The sequence below is a fragment of the Nycticebus coucang genome, chromosome 20, assembly GCF_027406575.1.
Source record: "Nycticebus coucang isolate mNycCou1 chromosome 20, mNycCou1.pri, whole genome shotgun sequence".
Taxonomy (NCBI): Eukaryota; Metazoa; Chordata; class Mammalia; order Primates; family Lorisidae; genus Nycticebus; species Nycticebus coucang.
The window spans coordinates 7,939,205-7,957,293 of NC_069799.1; the positions used below are offsets into that span (position 1 = coordinate 7,939,205).

The 18,089-nt window shown below is 38.8% G+C and overlaps 1 long non-coding RNA gene across 1 annotated transcript; it reads left to right on the forward strand.

Annotated features, from left to right (window-relative positions):
• Positions 1-15,868: 15,868 nt before the first annotated feature.
• On the forward strand, positions 15,869-17,874 carry LOC128572322 (uncharacterized). The gene is made up of 3 exons (XR_008376171.1): positions 15,869-16,057; positions 17,153-17,185; positions 17,783-17,874. It is a non-coding gene; the product is annotated as an uncharacterized LOC128572322 (long non-coding RNA).
• The last annotated feature ends 215 nt before the right edge of the window (positions 17,875-18,089 follow it).

An 18,089-nucleotide genomic window follows, 5' to 3' on the forward strand; every position in this document is an offset into this window, starting at 1 on the left:
CCACCCCCTACCCTGACCACTTCCTTAAGTTGGCCTACTAATTTTCACAGGTCAGACGCGTACCAGGTGTACTCAGTGGACTTTGCTAATGGTGACCACCTCTGTAAGTTGGCCAGTTTGTCACAGTCCCTTGGGTGTCACCTTGCAGATGGACTGCTGTACCTCATGTTTACCTCACCGCAGGTAATTTTCAGCCTCCTGCTATACAACAGCACTTCTCTCAAAGGTTTCCTTTAGATTTAAGAAGACTTACGTATGAAAAAGCCAGTATTCTAGAGTAAGTTCTTTTTCCTTTCTCTTACAACAGTATGAATAGAATTTTGCCAGAGGATACAAGATCATTCTTTCCATTTAAAGAACAATTATGAAATCTCAGTTTTTCCAGGATTAGTGACTCAATCGGGCAAAGACCTCCATCTGATTTTGTTTTAAAATCTTTTCCCATACGTTTGTCCTATTTCTTTCCCTTTAGTAAAACTTACTGATTCTGAAAACATGTTTTAGTTTGTTCTTTCTCTTTGCTTAAAATGTTTCAATTTGAGGATTTAAATAGTGTTTAAAATGTGGACTTTTTAAGGAAATAGAAGAGGATTAGAATTTTGAAAAGAGTAAATGTTTAAGATTTGGTTTCCTAAGGTTACTTTAAGAAGTAGAGTAAGGGCAACGACCTCATCCCTAAGTCTTCATTTTCTTGATTGACCAACAAACCATCTGGTCTCTAACTGAGCTCTGCAGTGTGCTGGAACGTCCAATAGGACGAAGAAATGAAATGTAAGGCAAAGACTAATGCAAGAATGATAAAATTAATATGTCTTAGAGTTCAAAGAATACATCCAATCCCTTATACATTTGGAAATATTTTCTATCCCATGACATTCAAAATTACCTTAAAACTTCTGATGGTTTGAGACACTTTCAATTTCTCAACAAGCAAATTTGAGACCTTCATCTGCATGATGGGAAAACTACTTTCCTGTGTGTGGCTTGCCCTTTGGGTACCGTCTCTAAGTTTGAATCTGTTTATTTGCATGTAAGAATCTTCAGCTTTAGGTGAAACTGTTCGGTGCTAGAATTTCCTTTCTGACGAGCTATTGTGCTTCCTCCCCCACCCCACCCAGGCCACCTTCTCTGCCTCTGCTGTGGACTTTCCTGGTAGCTTCCAAGCTCCACTGCCTCTCTGAGCACGGGGGTGGGCTGGAGGCAGCTTTCAGGCCCATCTGCTTCTAAGAATAGAAGTTCTCTCGGAGATGTTTTCTTTCCTATTTCTGTTTCATCCCCAACCTTCTCCACAGGTTTCTTCATCCAGTCTAATCAGTGTGAGAGTGGGGGCAATTCCCCTTACCTGGAGTCATCAGGGAGCACTCCTGGGGCCTTCGTAGTCTCTTCCTAGACAGTTTTATTTATTTTTTTGCTTCTTTATTATTTTTTTTGGTTATTTATTTTTTATTAAATCATAGCTATGTACATTAATGCAATCATGGGGTACGATGTGCTGGTTTATATACAATTTGAAATATTTTCATCAAACTGGTTAAAATAGCCTTCACAGCATTTTCTTAGTTATTGTGTTAAGACATTTATATTCTACCCCTAGTAAATGCCACATGTACCCTTGTAAGATGTACCGTAGGTGTGGCCCCACCAATTACTCTCCCTCCACCCATCCTCCCCCCTCCCCTCTCCTCCCTCTTCCTTTTCCCCTTCTTCTTGGGCTATAATTGGGTTATAGCTGTCTTATGAATTGGGTGGTGCCTGTGGCTCAGTGGGTAGGGTGCTGGCCCCATATACTGAGGATGGAGGGTTTAAACCCGGCCCCGGCCAAACTGCAACAAAAAAATAGCTAGGTGTTGTGGCGGGCAGCTGTAGTCCCAGCTACTCTGGAGGCTGAGGCAAGAGAATCACCTAAGCCCAGGAATTGGAGGTTGCTGTGAGCTGTGTGACGCCTTGGCACTCTACCGAGGGTGATAAAGTGAGACTCTGTCTCTACGAGGGCTGAGTACATTGAATAATTTTTCTTCCATTATTGAGATACTTTGCTAAGAAGAAAGTATCCATCCAAGTAAACATGTAAGAGGTAAAGTCTCCATGTTTCTTTAAGGCTGCATAATATTCCATGGTGTACATATACCACAATTTATTAATCCATTCATGGGTCAATGGGCGCTTGGGCTTCTTATGACTTAGCAATTATGAATTGGGCTGCAATAAACATTCTGGTACATATATCTTTGTTATAATGTGATTTTTGGTCTTCTGGATATATACTTAGTAGAGGAATTGTAGAATCGAATGGCAGGTCTATTTTTAGATCTCTGAGTGTTCTCCAAACATCTTTCCAGAAGGAAAGTATTAGTTTTCATTCCCACCAGCAATGTAGAAATGTTCCCTTTTCTCCACATCCAAGCCAACATCTCTGGTATTGGGACTTTGTGATGTGGGCAATCTTATTGGAGTTAGATGATATCTCAAAGTAGTTTTGATTTGCATTTCTCTGATGATTAAGGATGATGAGCATTTTTTCATATGTCTGTAGGCTGTGAGCCTGTCTTCTTCGGAGAATTTTCTCTTCAAGTCTGTTGCCCAGCCTGAGATGGAATCATTTGTTCTTCTTGTAATGCATTTGAGTTCTCTGTGGATTCTGGTTATTAAACCTTTGTTGGAGACATCACCTGAAAATATCTTCTCCCATTCTGAGAGCTTTCTACTTGCTTTATTTACTGTGTTATTGGCTGTGCAGAAGCTTTTTAGTTTCATCAGATCCCGGTAGTGTATTTTTGATGCTGCCTCAATTGCCCCAGGGGTCCTCCTCATAAAATATTGGCCCAGGCGGATGTCTTCAAGTGTTTTCCCTGCACTTTCTTCTAGTATTTTTAGAAATAGTTTAAATGTTTAAGCCAGTGAGAGTCTATCTTAGTTAATCGTGAAAGGTGTGGGTCCAGTTTCAGTCTTCTACAGGTTGCCAGCCAGTTCACCCAGCAACATTTGGTAAATAGGGAATCTTGTCCCCACTGCATGTTTTTAATTGGCTTGTCAAAGATCAGATAACGGTAAGTAGCTGGATTCATCTCTTGCTTCTCTATTCTATTTCATACATCTACCTGTCTGTTTTTGTGCCAGTACCATGCTGTTTTGATCACTATCAATTTATAGTATAGTCTACGTCTGGTAGTGTAATTCCTCCTGATTTTTTTTTTTTTTTTTATTTCTGAGTAATGTCTTAGCTATGTGAGGTTTTGTTTGATTCCATATATAATGAAGTATTATTTTTTTGAGATCTTTAAAGTATGACAGTGGAGCTTTAATAAGAGATTGCATTAAAATTGTATATTGCTTTGGTTAGTATGAATATTTTAACAATGTTGATTCTTCCCAGCCATGAGCATGGTATGTTTTTCCATTTGTTAACATCTTCAGCTATTTCTTTTCTTAGAGTTTCATAGTTCTCTTTATAGAGACCTTTCACATCCTTTTAAAGGTAAACTCCCCAAATTTCATCTTCTTTGGCACTACTGTGAAGGGAATAAAGTCCTTGACTGTTCTTTCAGCTTGACTATTGTTGGTATATATAAAGGCTACAGATTTATGAGTGTTCATTTTGAAACCTGAGACGCTGCTGTATTCCTTGATCACTTCTAAGAGTTTTGTAGTAGAATCCCTAGTGTTTTCGTATCATTTGCGAAGAGTGAAAGTTTGATCTCTTCTGACGCTATATGAATCCCTTGATTGCCTTTTCTTGCCTGATTGCAATGGCTAAGACTTCCATTACAATGTTAAAAACCAGTGGAGACAATGAGCAACCTTGCCTGGTTCCTGATCTGAGTGGAAATGATTTCAATTTAACTCCATTCAATATGATATTGGCTGTGGGTTTGCTATTCAGTTTGAGAAATGTCACTTCTATACCAATTTTCTTAAGTGTTCTGATCATGAAAGGATGCTGGATATTATCAAAAACTTTTTCTGCATCAATTGAGAGAATCATATGGTCTTTGTTTTTTAATTTCTTTATAGATGAATCATATTTACAGATTTATGTATACTGAACCAGCCTTGAGACCCTAGGATAAAACCCACTTGGTCATGGTGTACAATTTGTTTGATGTGTTGCTGGATTCTATTTGTTAGGATCTTGTTGAATATTTTAGCATCTATATTCATTAGTGATATTGGTCTATAATTTTCTGTTCTTGTTGGGTCTTTGCCTGATTTGGAGATCAAGATGATATTGGCTTCATAGAATGTGTCGAGTAGTATTCCTTCTTTTTCTATATTTTGGAATAGGTTGAGTAATACATGTACTAGTTCCTCTTTAAAGGTTTGGTAGAATTCTGATGTGAAGCCATCTCATCCCAGGATTTTCTTTTTAGGAAGATTTTGTATGGTTGATGCTATTTCAGAACTTGATATAGACCTTTTCAACATTTCCACTTCATTCTGGCTAAGTCTAGGAAGGTGGTGTGCTTCCTTGTATCAGTCAATTTCCTTTAGATTTTCATATTTTTGAGAACAAAGTTTCTTGTAATATTCATTAAGGATTTTTTGAATTTCTGAGGAGTCTGTCGTTATTTCAGATTGAAAATTAGAGATTTTACTCTTTTTTTCCTGGTTAGATTAGCCAAAGGTTTATCTATTTTATGACCTTTTCAAAAAACCAACTTTTTGATTTATTGATCTGTTGTATAATCCTTTTGTTTTCAATTTCATTTAATTCTGCTCTAATTTTGGTTATTTCTTTTCTTCTGCTGGGTTTGGGATTGGAATGTTCTTCCTTTTCCAGTTGCTTGAGATGTCCCATTAAGTTTTTAACTTCCTCTCTTTCTGTTCTCTTGAGAAAGACTTGCAGTGCTATAAATTTCCCTCTTAGGACTGCCTTTGTGGTCTCCCAGAGGTTCTGATAATTCATGTCTTGATTATTGTTTTGTACCAAAAATTTGGTAATTTCCTTCTTAATCTCATCTCTGACCAAGCCATCATTCAGCATAAGGTTATTTAGCTTCCATGTTTTTGTATGAGTATGCAGATTCCTGTTGTTACTGAGTTCAGCTTTTATTCCATGATGGTCTGAGAAGATTTAAGGAATAATTTCTATTCTTTTAAATTTTCTGAGGTTGTAGAGGATGCTAAGAGCCAGCCAACCTCTGAGCAAGATGATTTGCAGCTGGGGAATGGACCCTCAGGTGATTCATCTGCAGGTGCTCCTTGTGGAGAAAGAGCCCGAGCCCATGGCGATCCTTAGGTACGCAATCATTATCTAATACTCCCCTCACCTGTCTTGTACTGTCTCAATAAAAGGCTACTGCGGAGGTTGCTCGGGGCTATCCTGCAAATACGTTAGCCTGCCTCCTACAAACTTGTACTGCTAATCTGCATCACGCCTGGTTCCTTTCTGCGGCGATTAAGCCCAGGGGCCATTAGGGGCTGCGACATGAGGTTAGACTTGTGACCTAAGATGTGATCAATTTTGGAGTATGTTCAGTGGGCTGATGAGAAGAATGTGTATTCAGTTTTGTTAGGAGGAAATGTTCTGTAGATGTCTGTTAAATCCAAATGTTGAATGGTTAAGTTTAAGTCTAAAATTTCTTTGCATAGCTTCTTATTGGAGGATTTATCCAACACTGCCAAAGGAGTGTTAAAATCTCCAACTACTGTGGAGCTGGAGGAAATCAAGTTGTTCATGTCTGTTATAGTCTCTCTTATAAATTGAGGTGCATTCTGGTTGGGTGCATAAATGTTAATAATTGAAATCTCATCTTGTTGAGTGTTACCCTTAACAAATATGAAGTGACCATCCTTATATTTCCTTACTCTTTTTGGTTTAAAGCTTATTGTATCTGTAAATAAAATTGCAACATCTGCTTTTTTCTGCTTTCCATTCCTGAAATATAGATTACTATCCCTTCACCCTGAGTCTATATTTATCTTTTAAGGTAAGATGAGATTCTTGTATGCAGAAGATATTTGGCCCGAGTTTTTGTATCAAGTCAGCCAACCTGTGACTCTTTAGGGGACAATTTAAGCATTCACATTAATTGAGAATATTGATAAGCCTGGTAGAATTTGGGGTGTCGAGTTTTTTGAAAGTCCAGTGGACATTTTTAATCCTTTCACCTCTGTGGAAGTTAGAATTTGATCAAAAGTTTCTGAGTGAGTTTTCTTTTATGGTGGAAGATTGTGCTGGTCATTGTGGAGGATAGGTCTTAGAATATCCTGGAGAGCTAGTTTAGTTATGGCAAATTTCTTCAACATGTGAATGTCATTAAAATATTTAATTTCTCTGTCATAAATGAAACTCTGTTTAGCTGGATATAGGAACCTGGGTTGAAAGTTACTTTGTTTTAGGAAATTAAAAGTCAATGGCCCCCCTTTTCTAGCTTGAAAGGTTTCAACAGAGAGATCTTCAGTCAGTCTAATATTCTTCCCCTTGTAGGTTATGGTTTTGTTACATCTGGCTGCTTTCAGAATTTTCTCTTTCATATTAACTTTAGTGAAGTTAAGTATGATGTGCCTGGGGGATGACTTATTTGGGTCAGTTGTGCTGGGGTTCTGAAACTGTCTGCTATCTGAATTTCAGAATCTTCTGGCATGTCTGGAAAGTTCTCCTTCATAATCTCACGAAGAAGAGCCTTTGTGCCTCGCGAAGCAACTTCATCACCTTCAGGGATTACTGTAAGATGGATATTAGTTTTCTTTGAATTATCTCAGAGTTCTCTAAGAAAATGATCCGTTTTTGCTGTCCATTTCTCTTCCTTTTTGTGAGTTTGGGAGCATTCAAATGCTTTGTCTGACATCCTTTCTTCTGCTTGATCCATTCTGTTACTGAGGGATTCTACCGTATTTTTCAGATCTTTGAGGGCTGCAAATTCTTGTCTCAATGTGTCAAAATCTTTGGGGATTTTGTCTTTAAATTCATTGAGTTCTTGAGACAACTTTTGACATGCTCCTTGAATGTCTAATTCCAACTTTACCTCCATTCTATTAATCTTATTTAGAATAAAAATTCTGAATTTGATTTCTAACATCTCAGCCATTTGTTTATGAATGGGATTTCAGTTGTGTCTGCCATATCGTTCCTTGGGGGGAGTTGATCTACTTTGGTTATTCCTGTTACAGGAGATATTCCACTGATTCCACCCCATGATTATTTTACACTGTTTGGGTAGATGAGCAGATAAGGTGAAGTTGGGTTGGGGGCTCTGGAAGTAGTGATTAACCAGCCTTTTGCCCAAGAGCTGGGACTGGCATCTGTATCTTTTCCCCTAGAACTTTGCAAAGGACCCATACAGTGCTACAGCCTGAGACACTGGGGACTTACTTGGTGTGGTGGGGCTAAGTGGCTCTGTCTTGTTTTCATCTGGTTTCTGTCTTACCCTAGTGAATCAAATACTCTGGGTTGAAGTCTCAGCTGTGGAGAAATACCAGCAATTAAATATTTCTGTGGAGAAATACTGCCTCCCATGGGCAACAACTGGAAAAGGAAAAGCAAACCTTCCTACAACCACACACCCAGGGTACCAGTTTGGATAGTCCTTGAGTCATTGTTCCAGTTCGAGCGATCCAAATCAATTGTCCCAATCTGCACCTGGTCTCAAGTGGGAGAGTTCATAAGGTCTCTGGCAAGTAGGTAGCAGGGATCTGCTGGAAGCTTGAGTATGACTCATTCTGGTGCTCTGTGGAGTCAGAAGTACCCCGCTCCCCCAGAAAACGAATTAGTTTGGGATGGTTGATGCCTCCTTCCCACCTTGCACCTGTTACACCCAGTCACTGGCAACCTCGCAGGGCTGTGACCCAATTCCCTCTAATGAGTAGATGCTCCTCCAGGGGGTTGTGCCTGCATGAGTCACAGGGATATCTATGTCTCCTTGGCCAGGCCTCCACACTCTTCCACCATCTGGCAGGGGGACCTGAGGCCTGACAACTTTAGGTGGTTAATGGGAGACAGGCTTGGGGTGAGAGTGGAGGGGAGTGCTGGAAGTTCAGAATTGCAGGTAGAGAACATATACAGTTTTATATAGGTTTATGCCTGGCAGGAGAGTGCCATGGCACCCTAGTAGGGTATGGAGGTCTGGTTTCTAGAGGGTCACTCCCATGGGATAAAATGGGAGGATGTTTGAACTCTGCTCACTTGTTTGTAGAAAGTATACTGCCAGCTGTTCTCTTGGGGGAGGGGACTCCCATCTGCTTGGTGATGGATTTTGTACCTATTGTTTGTATCCTTGGGGTCGCGCAGCTCACCTCAGCAGGGTTGATGTGCAATCTTCAACCTTCTCCCTTGGTTCGGTTCCAAAGTATCAGCTTACTTGCTAAACTTCTGTGCTTTAACTCTCCTTCTGGATGGGAGCCTCTGTGGAAAGCTGGCTCCAGTCGGCCATCTTGCCTCTACCCCCAACTATTTTTTGGTTTTTAAGTCAAGGCCACCCACTGTGAAGTTTTTCAAAAATTTAGTAAAAAAGAATGTAATTTTCTACCATACACTGTCAAGAGACCCAAAGCCTAGATTTTGGTTCTTAACAATCAGACCTTGAAATAATCTTGGAGCTTTATTACCCACATATAAGTTAAAGCACTAATAGCACTTCTACATTTGAACGTTCCCTGTATTACTTTCACAGCTAGGAGGACTTTGCAGCATTTGGTTTTGACCCCCCTTAATCCTTTATTTTTCCAACATTACTTGGTAAATCTAGTTAATAGCCTTATCTGGATAGAGAGATAAAATATCTCTCACTTAGGGTTTATTAAGAGACCTATCGAGAAAAGAACAAAGAAAATATCTTCCTGGGTCTCAAAGAAATATAAAGGAGATGATGTTACTTTCACGATGTTAAGGGGTCTTTTTTGCAGCTCCTGTTTTTCCAAACAGTAGAACACTTTTAATGGGTAAGAAAATACAAAGTATAATATTATAGTGTTGGAGACACTTCTGTTTGGGGCAGATTTCTTTTCACTAGTAACTGTAGGGCTTTCAGATGATTCAAGCTGCATATGCTTCTCTTTATAACATTTTCCCCTTTCTCAGTCATCTGGCTATTGTAAGACAAATATTTGAATACCAGCCTCCCACCTTCCTTCTCCTGTTCTTTTGTCAAATTTCCTATGCACGGAAAGCATGTCTGATATTTCTATGGGGTAGTAAAAAAAGAATATTCATGCTGGAAACTGTAAACTTTCCAACTTGAAATTCCTTAGGATATTAAACAAAGCAAAAAAAAAAAAATGGATGTAGAAGAATCAATAGTGGCTTGGACAAAGATAAATAGGATTATTCTTATTCAGGGATTTCAAGGGTGAACAGGATGTTTATGAATTGCCTATTTGATGAGTTTCCAAGAGTTTTCCCAGACTAATCAATATTATTTCAAAGAATAGTCACACAGCTTCATTTAGTGATCATGAGGTTATGTCTTAAGTAAGTTTCCAGAAAAAGATAGATTGCATTATTCCTTGAAAATTTGTCTTTTTGTCTGCATGAACTCCATATTCCTGGTTTATCCCTGGTCCCTTACTTTTCCTGAAAAACTCTTCCTAAGCCATTTCCATATATTCTACAACTAACTTAATTACATTTTAGATAGCTGGCAGCCCCTGGGTGTAATACATCAAAAAATATGTCTCTGGTGATAGTCCCTGGGATTTAGTCTAGACCAACACAGCTATGAGCTTTGGCTTCTCAATTATCAAGAAAAATGAAGACTGGATTTTTGTGATATTTCTTTGTATTAAAGCCACATCTCAGTCTACATAAGCATGAGATGCTTTTCTACCAGTGAAGGTAGTTTGTAGGTAAAGATGTTTCCCATATCAAGAAATAAATGTAAGATGGTTGATTAATTTGCTCACTAGTAAAATCAAATTTGTTATTATATTTGTTAGAGGTATCAACCTTGCCTTCATCTTCCTCCTCATCATATTATCTGCAAAATATATTAATGAATAATTCTCTTGTTTCTTTTACCTCATTATATGGAGAGAACCCTATCAGAAGAGGCCTCCACTTAAACAATATCCAATATAACATTGTTCCCTCTGTCTGATTTGCTTTTTTATTGCAGGCCTGGTGCATAGAAGTTTTAGCTTACACCCTTCTTCCACTAAATTTTAATTTAACTAACATGTATTTGTAAATAATTTCCACTTGGAAAGAAGGCAAAAAAAGGGTGGCATGTCTTTTCAATGTCACATTAGGGTATTAACGGGCCTTCCAAAGATGATTTAATTATTCAGGGGAATATACCTTTGTTTGATCATATCTAAATATTGATTAAAAGTCCATTTCCTGTGAAGTTGCATGTTCGTCAGTAGATTTTTATCTGGCAGAGAGGCAAATTGTTTCTGTCTAGCAGAAAAGATAAGCCCAAAGTTTATGGTTTTATCGCTCGGTAGGATACGTTAACCAATTTTGTATGCAATGCCATGTTACTCACTTTTGTTCCCTGTGCCTCTATAATTGCTCTTTGCCACTTCTATTTGAATTAGTTTTACTATACAGTTGGTTCTCTTATTAATAAGTAGAATAAATCTTTCAACTCATGCTCATTCTTTATTCACTTGAGTTACGTTTTGTAACTTCCTGAAAATTATACTGTGACATGTGCCACTCAAATGCATGTATGCATTTATACATACATATATGTATTCTTTTTTGATGTGAGAGTTTTTGCTTAAAAGTAATCAGCCAGGGAAGTAATCACTAATTAGTTTAGACAAATGAAAATTTATTTAATTCTATTTTAGAATAGCACTACTTCAAGGTCATACCAAATCTCATTATTTAAAATATTGATTTTCCAACAATATGTTAAGGAATAATCTTGGGTTCAATGCAACAGATGGAGGGTCCTCAAGGCATGGTCCCCTTAGTAGTGCAATTAGCAGAAATGTAGGGAGGCAGTCACCTTTATCCAGGGAGGCTTTCAAAAAATTTTTGATTACCATGATTTGCATGAGAAAATAGAAATTACATTCCACTTCTTCAACCATGTAGTCAATCCTGGAATTGAATTTGTTTATGGAAGCAAACAAACAAAAAAATACCAGCACCTTTCTGCTTAAACTGACCAGACTTTTATGCTGCCTTTTGTCATTGTTGTTGCTATTGTTTTTATTCCCTGTATGAATGGTTTTGTAAAAAGCGTAATAATCTGTTTTATGTAGATGATACATGATGAATGACTATTTAAAACATCAAAAATATAAAAATGTACATTGCAAAAAGCTCTGCTTTGACCACTGTCTTCATCATTGCTATCACCTCCCTCCCACTCATAGGAAACCAATAATTAACTTTTTAAGCATCCTTCCAGGTTTTATTTATGAAAATAACAGCAACAATAATATATCCTTATTCATTTCTTATTTCTACACCTAAAGAAGCTATCTACATACAATGCTTGGCACCTTGCTCTTTTTAATTAAGGTGGGTATATTGGCAATCTTTTCATATCAGTATATAACATGTTTTTTCTCACACCTATTTTTTTAGCATAACATTGTTTTGTCAAAGGCAACAAATAATAACTTCAATAATTAAAATCTCAAGTGACCATGTAAGGTTGCCATCCAAAGCAACATTTAATACACCAGTCAATACTCTAGGCACTGCAGGTGCAAAGTGTACTAAGACATAAACCCAGTTCTCAGGAAATTCACCTCCTTGTAATAAAGACCAAACACAAGTAAAGTACAGGGTAGTCAGTGCTATCTCAAAGAATTTCTTAAATGTGTTGAAAAGATAACTCAGGGAGTGGTTTATTCTGCCTTGGGAGGTGTGGGAGAAAAGGAACCGAAAAAGACCTCAAAAACATAGTGACATTTGAGCAGGGTCTTGAAATAGTAATATGAAATGTATCTGAGTCATTTCTTACTCTAAATGACAGATGGAATTTATAAGTTTTCAAAGAAAGTATTTGCGATTGTTCTTTCTTTAACTTTCTCCTATTACTCCGCCCTAGGGTATCAGAAGTAAGTTTACACCCAACTTGGTGTTTGCACCCTTCACCTGTTTGTACACTGTTCTGTTTTGAGCACCAGTCTGCCAAGCCCTCCTGACTGAGTCATTTTCAGTTCCTCTCCTGTACCAGCCACTCTTCTTCCAATCACGAGCGTGGCCTCTTCCTGGCTGTCCAGCCTACATGACACCACTTTGTATTCTGAAAACAGATGTTCAGAAGCAGCACTTTTCTAAATCTGAATGTAAACAACTCTCTGGTATAAAGTTCTGTACCTTTCCAACAACTCCTGCCAGCTCAGTTCATTTGCACATTTCATTTCCAATCTATTTATCCCAATGCAATAGCTTAGTCATCAAGCTCTCACCCTAAATAAGAGCTTTTCAAATGCCAACCTGGAGCACTCCTCCCCCGTATGACTTGCTATCCATTTATTTTCATTTGTTTACAGGCTATTCAATCTTTCAGCGGGCTTTTCAACCATGAGATACTGTCCATATAGATGTCAATTTTTATTAAGCGCCTAACTAATTTTAAAACCCTACACAAGATGTTTTTCTGAAGTCCTATACATCACTGCTCTGCTCTCCCACATGCCTTGAATGGTGTAATTCTCTAGAAATGACCTATCAAGTGTGATAAACCTCATTGTTCATGATCTGCATTTTATTCCGCATCTCTTCCTGACCCAGTCTGCATACCAAGACCACAATGACACTTAATGGTCAGGCCAGAATTCTGGCTGGCCTAATGAGGCACTGTTTCTCTTCACAAACTGTGGTGACTCGGTGGGGCATAATATTTTCAAAAATCTCTTTCCCCAAGATTCCCACCGGCCTTGAAATTGGCTGGGGTTCTGCTATTATTCTCGGCTCAAAGCAATCAGTAAAGAGGCCTCAAGTACAGAGATGGGGTACATTGCCCCCTTGAACTGGCAGCTTTGATTTAAAGGCGAGAAAATCTTGTGCAACCAAACAGAGCTCAAGGTTAAATTATTTTATAAAAATCTGGCAATTTTGCCCTAATTGCATCAATTTCTTTGATAGTGTCAGATAATATTAAGATGACACACTTTAAATTACAACCCTCAATACTCCTAACCTCCTTTTCCTGCCCTATTTTTCCATTTAGCATTAACCTTATCTAATATATTAGATATTTCACCCAAATTTTATTTTGTTTCCCCTCCCTACTTGAATGTAAGTTCCCTAAGAGAAGGGATTTCCCTTATGACTATTTTTCTGTATGTCCGATGTCCCAGAAGGCGGCTTTGCATGTAGTTACTGCACAGTAGAGGCTGGGTGAATAAATCTATGAATGAACGAATGAATTCACGTATAGTGTAAAGATTGCATTTCAGCTGAATTAAACATTCTTTTCTCAACTGGGCCCAGTCTGATTTTTCTGTATCTGTTGATAGACTATCTCTTCCTTTCCTCATCTCTTACATCTTGTCGAACACTTCCTGGATACTTCTTCTCTCTCGAATTTTTTTGTTTGAATCAGCACGTGGAGCTCAACTCTCTTCAGTTTTCACTTTATGTTTACCTTGTTTCGTTTTTGAGAACAGCAACCCTTTCAGAGGGGGCTGCCCTGTATTCTAAAGACCTCATTGTGCTTTAGAACTGGGACCAGACACTGCCGGCATGGTGATTCCTCTCACATCAATCAGCACTCGTGTGATGGGAGAAAAAACATTGTTCAGTTTTCAGATTTGAGGAGCAAAATGTACACGAGGCAGAATAGTGCCCTGGCTTTACAAAAGGAAGCTAGTCCCAGGTTTGAATCCCAGCTACGCACCATCCGTGTGATACCGGATATTTGTTAAAACATCCTGATCTTTAGAACATTTTTACAGCGGTTCTCAACCTGTGGGTCGTGACCCCTTTGGTCTGTTTTAAAGGTTCGCGGCATTAGGAAGGTTGAGAACCACTGATTTATAAGATGAAGATAATAATGTCTCCCCTGCAGGGTGGTTGTAAAAGCAGAGCATGATGCGTACTAAACTGTACTTTACAGGAAAGACATTAGCACTAACTGGCCATTATTATTGTTATTATTATTATTACCATCACCAATATTACTATTATTACACCATCCTTCCTTTCTCTGATTTACTACCTATACTGTGTGTGAATTTCCACTCTAATAAAAAAACATAAATTCCGCTATTTTAATTTGGGATGAAATTTTCCATTCATTCAACATTCATTGAACAAGCATTTACTGAGAGCCTAGTGGGTGCAAAGTACAACACTGATGGTGATGAATGGGATGACAAATACACATTAGTCCCTGCATCTTTAGAGGGGCCAATCTGTGTCATTCATTCTGAGAACAGTTCAACAAATATTTAGTGAGCATTGGCTGTGTCCCAGGTGCAGGTATAGGGATGAGAAACACATCAGCGAAAAAAGTAGATGAGGATCACATCCTAGTGGAGGGATGTGAAAACAACAAAGTAAATAAATAAGTCATTTCTACAGTGTGTTAGAACATGATGGGCTAAGGAGACGGAGTTAAGCAGAGGGAAGGAGGCCAAGGATGCTAAGTGGGTGTTTTTGTGGGGGCTGGGCCTTTGCAGTTTTAAGTAGGGTGGTCAGGGCAAGATTCCCTGGGAATGTGACACGGAGCAAAAATGCAAGGAGGTGAAGAAGTGAGCCCCAAGGGTGTTTGGTGGAAAAGAATTTCAGCAGGGAGCAAAGCAGGAAGTAACACACGTTTGACTGTTCTCTGTGGAGCCCCAGCATGGGGCCAGAACCCAGGGCCTGGCTCACAAGTGGCGTGGGAGCAGAGGACAGTCCTGATGGAATCCCTGGGCACAGGCTCACAGTAGGACACGAAAAGGATAGACACAAAAGTTGGGTCTTATGCCAGGTATGACCCTGGAATCCCAGCGCTCTGGGAGGAGTTCCAGACCAGCCTGAGCAACAGGGAGACCCCATCTCTCCTGAAAATAGAAAAACTAGCCAGCCACTTGTGAGGATGAAGCAGGTGGATTGCTTGAGCTCAGGAGATGGGCTGGAGCAAGAGCCAGACCCTGTATCTACTAAAAATAGAAAAAGTAGTGGCTTATGATGATGGGTGCCTGTAGTCCCAAGTACTCGGGAGGCTGAGGCAGGAGGAGCACTTGAGCCCAAGAGTTTGAGGTGACTCTGTCTCAAAGAAAAAAAGGGGGGTTTTGGCTACACTCTCCACCACACAAGTCTTAGTCATTTTCTGTCATTCGGCTGTTTGAGCTGCCTGGCTTCCTCCCACAGCTAGCAAGGATAGACCTGGCAACAACGGATGGGGCTGGGGTGATGTGTCTTCTGACCATGTCCAATAATCCACTTGCAATTTTTTTCCTTTCCTGTGACTCTAGGATCCTTTATTTCAGAGGTCTTTGTACCCACGAGAAGAACGCTGCCTGCAGGAGTCAGAATTCAGACTGCACTGACTTGGAAAACCCTGTCCTGGCCTTTTGGGTCTCAGGTCACTAGTCAAAGGGCAAAAAAAAGGAGTTGGGGGAGAAAGATTTCTGTGGTTCCTGGTACAACAGACATGAATGTTCAGTGACCAGGAGAGTTGTGTGGGGAGCACAAACCCAATGTAAGAACGGCCCCAGGTGCTCATGAAGACTATCATACCCAGTGGCAAAATTCATCTAATGGAAAGGTAAAGCTTCCTTGTCACCAGCCCGTCCATCTCACTTGTTCAAGGGCTCTGACAGCCAGTTACACCATTGCCTTCTGCTCAGGCAGCTTCTTACCGTAACCAGCTATCTCCCTTCCGAAGTGCACACAGATAACCTCGAAGCTCTGGGTGCCAGGAACCTTCCCCTCCTGCAACCCGGAGGACCACAGCTGCCGTCACTCCTGGGCTCCTCAGCTCCTGGGCGAGATGTAGACTTTTTGTTCTTGGGTATCCCAGGCCACTTTTCTTAACATACTTGAAATTTTCTAGTTTCTTCTGATAGAAAATGAGAATAGTTTTTCTGGGAATTCAGTCAAGGTTCTAATGGAACAGTTAGAATAGTTACTCTGACATTTACCTTAATGGTGACACGGTTTCTCTTCTCAGATTTTAACCATCTGCTTTCAAGGAAGAAGAAGCCCTAGTTGAACTTACAGGTGAGTCACTGGATTGACCTGACATGGAGAAATTTTGCGTTCTTAGATTAAAATTTTTGCCACATTTTATCTTTATGTTTTTGATTTTCTCAAATTTAAAAGTTAGACTCTTTACAAATGTTTAGGAGTTGTGCAGTCATCTTTAGTAATACTTTCTTAGAGTATAAGTTACCATAGTAAAGTACCCAAATCCTACATTTTAAGCTGATGCCTTCTAACATACCTATATGCTATTCTAATCATGGTCAGATAAAGAGGTGATCATTTCCATCGCCTTGGAAAGTCTCATCATGCCCCTTTCCAGGAAACAACCTCAGAAAACTACCATTCTGACATCTGTCTCCATAGATGAGTTTTGCCTCTTCTTGAACTGAATAATACATATATAAATGTATGTATTTTTCAGGCTTCTTCCCTTTAGCGTGAGATCCTCTGCACTTGCATATTAGAATTTGCTCCTTTTACATTGTTGAAAGGTTTTTCATAGTGTGGATGTACATGGTATTTATCCAGTCTCTGCTTAATGAGTCCAGTCTGGATTATTTCCAGAGGTTGTATATGTTTTGGGCTATAGAAAAAGCAGCTATAAACATTCTTTTTTTTTTTTGCAAATTTTGGCCAGGGCTGGGTTTGAACCCGCCACCTTTGGCATATGGGGCTGGCGCACTACTCCTTTGAGCCACAGGCGCTGCCCATAAATGTTTTATTTTGTTTTGTTTATTTTAAAAATGGATATGCACTTATTTTTCTTGGTTGTATAACAGAGTGAAATTGCTGAACCACTGGGTATGTTTAACTCTTTAGGAAATTACCAAGTAATTCCCACCAGAGTCTCCCATTGTCACCAATACTTGGTATCGTAGCATTTTTAATTTTAGCTATGCTGTTGGAAAGAATGTTTAGATTTTGATGTTCTTGAGGAAATGTACATGTTACTGAACTCAGAGAAGGGGCAGTGGACCAAAAAAGGACTTGAAGGAAAAAAAAATATTCTGTTTAGACAGGAAAAAAATGGTTTATAGCTAAAGATTTTTGTAAATTACCATCTGAAGAGGGACTTCATGACACAAATTTTCCTTTGCCTTTTCTCTTTAGCTATGAATTGCGACAACATAAGGAACTGGAAGGGTAAGCTAGGTCTATTTACAGAAAGTTAGTGTCTGGTATGAAGAAACGTAACCATAGTAAAGAAAATTTAATTTTTATTTACTTGAACTGAATGTTCTTTTTTTAATTCTTTGATTTGGATCACTCTATCCTCTTTACCTCTAACACTGTCCTTCCCAAACTTTCTCTTCTCCGAACTACTAGACGGTTCAATGTATCATTTCTTTGGGGAAAATTTTCCAAATCTAACTTGTGACATTGGCTCTAAATGGGACACCCTACAGCATAAAAATGAAATGCTGTTTTATAAAACTATCTTTTCTAAGAGGTGTGTTATTTTTGCATATAGTAAAACAAGCAATCAGATTCAGGTTACGTGTTAGCACTAAAAATTTAATGTTTGTTGTAGTTTGTCTTATTTTAAAATTGTTTATGACTCAATATTTTTGAGACTGTAATAGAAGAATGATTATTTTTGGCATAATTAAGAAAAAGATCCAGCTGACTATACTCAGACTCAAAGATTGTACTAACATATTTGAAAAATGCCTCTTCTTTGGATCCCCATTTTGTCTTATGGGTTGACCACACATATTTAACTTTTTCTTTATCTTCTAGATAACAACGATCTTGATGACAATGATTACATTCCATTCTTCATCCATCCTCCAGCTCAGTGTGATGTCTGTCACAGATTAACTGATAATAAAAGTTGGTGGAGTGCTGGATTGTATAATGCAAGTGAGCAAAAGTCATGTAAGTTGATCTGGAGTCTCAAGCCCTGGGAACAACACATATACTTTTGTTTTTTTTTGTTTTTTAATTTTTTTTTATTAAATCATAGCTGTGTACCAGTTACATATACTTTTGGAAGCTTCAGTTAAAAGGAAAAATTCAGAATATGTGAAGCATTATTTTCTGTTTA